Below are 4,754 nucleotides of genomic sequence, written 5' to 3' on the forward strand. Positions count from 1 at the left end.
GTGTCCACTCCTGCTGGTTCACTGGGCTCCAGTCCCACTGCCCTGCCCTTCTGTCCGTGCGTGGACGTGGCTGGTGACTCCTGCCTCAGGGCCTTTGAGCCTGCTCGCTCGTCTGCCAGGTGTGCTCCTGGCTGCTGTTCTTCATTTGCACCTGAGCTTAGAAGTCACCTTCTTAGAGACTCCTCTTCAGGCTTTAGCCTCTGTCCTGACCTACTCTGTGGCTCAAAAATCTCTCTCCAGCTCATTACTCTATTTTATTTTTTATTTCTTTGACAGCCCTTCTTACACTCTTAGGTTATTTTATTTGGTCTGTTTTTCTAACTATCTACCTATCTCTGTCCCTGTGTGTGTGTGTGTCTGTATCGTCCCATCAGGTTAAGAGGGCCTGAGACCACAGTCATTGTGTCTGAGCAGCATCACCAGCATCTGAGACAGGACTAGAACATGTTAGGTACTTGTGTTGGGGTACTCAGCATCACCCCCAAGTTTGGTGATTTGCTAAAAGGATTTGTACAATTTAGCATATAATTGTATTCATGGATAAAATTTATTTCAGTAAAAGGACACAAAATCAGCCATGGAAAGGGGTTAGTTCAGTTCAGTTGCTCAGTTGTATCCGACTCTGCAACCCCATGGACTGCACCATGCCAGGCCTCCCTGCTCATCACCAGCTCCTGGAGTTTACCCAAACCCATGTCCATTGAGTTGGCGATGCCATCCAACCATCTCATCCTTGGTCATCCCCTTCTTCTCCTGCCTTAAATCTTTCCCAGCATCAGGGTCTTTTAAATGAGTCAGCTCTTTGCATCAGGTGGCCCAAGTATTGGAGTTTCAGCTTCAGCATCAGTTCTTCCAATGAACACTCAGGACTGACCTCCTGTAGGATGGACTGGTTGGATCTCCTTGCAGTCCAAGGGACTCTCAAGAGTCTTCTCCAACACCACAGTTCAAAAGTATCAATTCTTTCTCACTCAGCTTTCTTTATAGTCCAACTCTCACATCCATACATGACCACTGGAAAAATCATAGCCTTGACTAGATGGACCTTTGTTGGCAAAGTAACGTCTCTGCTTTTTAATATGCTATCTAGGTTGGTCATAACTTTCCTGCTAAGGAGTAAGCGTCTTTTAATTTCATGGCTGCAGTCACCATCTGCAGTGATTTTGGAGCCCCCAAAAATAAAGTCTGACACTGTTTCCACTGTTTCCCCATCTCTTTGCCATGAAGTGATGGAACCAGAAGCCATGATCTTAGTTTTTTGAATGTTGAGCTCTAAGCCAACTATTTCACTCTCCTCTTTCACTTTCATCAGAGGCTGTTTAGTTCTTCACTTTCTGCTATAAGGGTGGTGTCATCTGCATATCCGACGTTATTGATATTTTTCCCGGCAATCTTGATTCCAGCTTGTGCTTCCTCCAGCCCAGTGTTTCTCATGATTACTCTGAATATAAGTTAAATAAGCAGGGTGACAATATACAGCCTTGACGTACTCCTTTTCCTATTTGGAACCAGTCTGTTGCTCCATGTCCAGTTCTTACTGTTGCTTCCTACCTGCATACAGATTTCTTAAGAGGCAGGTCAGGTGGTCTGGTATTCCCATCTTCTGAAGAATTTTCCACAGTTTGTGGTGATCCACACAGTCAAAGGCTTTGGCACAGTCAATAAAACAGCATTAAATGTTTTTCTGCAGCTCTCTTGCTTTTTTGATAATCCAGCAGTTGTTGGCAATTCGATTTCTTGTTCCTCTGCCTTTTCTAAATCCAGCTTGAACATCTGAAAGTTCACGGTTCATGTACTGTTGAAGCCTGGCTTGGAGAATTTTGAGCATTACTTTGCGAGCATGTGAGATGAGTGTAATTGTGCAGTAGTTTGAACATTCTTTAGCATTGCCTTTCTTTGGGATTGGAATGAAAACTGACCTTTTCCAGTCCTGTGGCCACTGCTGAGTTTTCCAAATTTGCTGGCATATTGAGTGTAGCACTTTCACAGCATCATCTTTCAGGATTTGAAATAGCTCAACTGGAATTCTGTTACCTCCACTAGCTTTGTTCTTAGTAATTGTTCTGGGTCCTAAGGCCCACTTGACTTCGCATTCCAGGATGTCTGGCTCTAGGTGAGTGATCATGCCATAGTGATTATCTGGATTGCGAAGATCTTTTCTGTATAGTTCTTTAGTGTATTCTTGCCACCTCTTCCTGATGCCGTCTGCTTTCAGTTAGGTCCATACCATTTCTGTCCTTTATTGTGCTCATATTTGCATGAAATGTTCCCTTGGTACCTCTCGTTTTCTTGAAGACATCTCTAGTCTTTCCCATTCTATTGTTTTCCTCTATTTCTTTGCACTGATCACTGAGGAAGGCTTTCTTATCTCTCCTTGCTATTCTTTTGAACTCTGCATTCAAATGCATATATCTTTCCTTTTCTCCTTTGCTTTTTGCTTCTCTTATTTTCACAGCTATTTGTAAAGCCTCCACAGACAACCATTTAGCTTTTTTGCATTTCTTTTTCCCGGGGATGGTCTTGATCCCTGTCTCCTGTACAATGTCATGAACCTCCGTCCATAGTTCATCAGGCACTCTGTCTATCAGATCTAATCCCTTGAATCTATTTGTAACTTCCACTGTATAATCGTAAGGGATTTGATTTAGGTCATACCTGAATGGTCTAGTGGTTTTCCCTACTTTCTTCAATTTAAGTCTGAATTTGGCAATAAGGAGTTCATGGTCTGAGCCACAGTCAGCTGCTGGTCTTGTTTTTGCTGACTGTATAAAGCTTCTCCATTTTTGGTTGCAAAGAATATAATCAGTCTGATTTCGGTATTGACCATCTGGTGATGCCCATGTGTAGAGTCTTCTCTTGTGTTGTTGGAAGAGGGTGTTTGCTATGACCAGTGCATTCTCTTGGCAAAACCCTATTAGGCTTTGCCCTTGTTCGTTCTGTACTCCAGGGCCAAATTTGCCTGTTATTCCAAGTGTTTCTTGACTTCCTACTTTTGCATTCTAGTCCCCTATAATGAAAAGGACATCTTTTTTGGGTGTTAGTTCTAGAAGGTCTTATAGGTCTTCATAGAACTGTTCCACTTCAGCTTCTTCAGCATTATTTACTGGTCAGGGCATAGACTTGGACAACTGTGATATTGAATGGTTTGCCTTGGAAACAAACAGAGATCATTCTGTCCTTTTTGAGATTGCGTCCAAGTACTCCATTATGGACTCTCTTGTTGACTATAATGGCTACTATATTTCTTATAAGGGATTCTTGCTCACAGTAGTAGATATAATGGTCATCTGAGTTAAATTCACCCATTCCAGTCCATTTTAGTTCGCTGATTCCTAAAATGTCGACATTCACTGTTGTCATCTGTTTGACCACTTCCAGTTTTCCTTGATTCATGGACCTAACATTCCAGGTTCCTATGCAATATTGCTCTTTATAGCATTGGACTTTGGAGAAGGCAATGGCACCCCACTCCAGTACTCTCGCCTGGAAAACCCCATGGACAGAGGAGCCTGGTAGGCTGCAGTCCATGGGGTCGCTAAGAGTCTGACACGACTGAGCGACTTCAAGTTCACTTTTCACTTTTATGCATTGGAGAAGGAAATGGCAACCCACTCCAGTGTTTTTGCCTGGAGGATCCCAGGGACAAGGGAGCCTGATGGGCTGCTGTCTATGGGGTCACACAGAGTTGGACACGACTGAAGTGACTTAGCAGCAGCATCTGACTTTGCTTCTGTTGCCAGTCACATCCACAACTTGGTGGTGTTTTTGCTTTGGTTCTGTCTCTTCATTCTTTCCGGAGTTATTTCTCCACTGGTCTCCAGTAGCATATTAGGCACCTACTGACCTGGAGAGTTCATCTTCCAGTGTCCTATCATTTTGCCTTTTCATCCTGTTCATGGGGTTCTCAGGGCAAGAATACTGAAGTGGTTTGCCATTCCCTTGTCCAGTGGACCACAGTTTGTCAGAACTCTCCACCATGACCTGTCCATCTTGGGTGGCCTTACATGGCATGGCTCATAGTTTCACTGAGTTAGACAAGTCTGTGGTCCATGTGATCAGATTGATTAGTTTTCTGTGATTATGGTTTTCAGTCTGTCTATCCTCTGATGGAGAAAGATAAGAGGTTCATGGAAGCTTCTGATTGGAGAGACTGACTGAAGGGGAAACTGGGTCTTATTCTGATGGGTGGGGCCATGCTCCTCAAATCTTTAATTCAATTTTCTGTTGATGGGTGGGGCTGTGTTCCCTCCCTGATATTTTCCTGGGGCCGAAACTATGTTGGAGGTAATGAAGATAATGGTGACCTCCTTCAAAAGATCCCATGCATGCACTGCTACACTCACTGCCCCCAAGCCTGCAGCAGGCCACCACCAACCCCCGCCTCTGCTGAAGACTCCTGGACACTCCTGGGCAAGTCTGGGTCAGTCTCTTGTGGGGTCACTGGTCCTTTCTCCTGGAAAGGGGTGCATGGGGCAAAGTCCAGAGGAAACTGGTTGATGGGTTCTGAGAACCCTGCTGTGGAGTCGCACAGGACAGGCTTAGTTCCCCCAGCACTGAATCATGACAACACGTGAGACTGTAACCAGGGAAGCTCACGAGTTCTCCCTGCCCAGGGAGTTTTTACTGGGAGTGGCCGTATACGTAGCCCCTTGCTTAGCATGCTCTGAAATTCAAGACTCCCAGAAGAAAGGTGGTGCTGAGCCCAAGACACACTGTCCATCCACTCCAGTCATGGAAAACCCTTCCTATCACTT

General features: G+C 44.6%; 1 protein-coding gene across 1 annotated transcript in view; it reads left to right on the forward strand.

Moving 5' to 3' along the window:
- The window catches only part of DLG5 (discs, large homolog 5 (Drosophila)), a 131,424-nt gene that overhangs the window by 84,682 nt on the left and 41,988 nt on the right, over nt 1–4,754 (forward strand). The gene's annotated exons all lie outside the window — the stretch shown is intronic.

This window comes from Bison bison, unplaced genomic scaffold, assembly GCF_000754665.1.
Source record: "Bison bison bison isolate TAMUID 2011002044 unplaced genomic scaffold, Bison_UMD1.0 scf7180017864029, whole genome shotgun sequence".
Taxonomy (NCBI): Eukaryota; Metazoa; Chordata; class Mammalia; order Artiodactyla; family Bovidae; genus Bison; species Bison bison.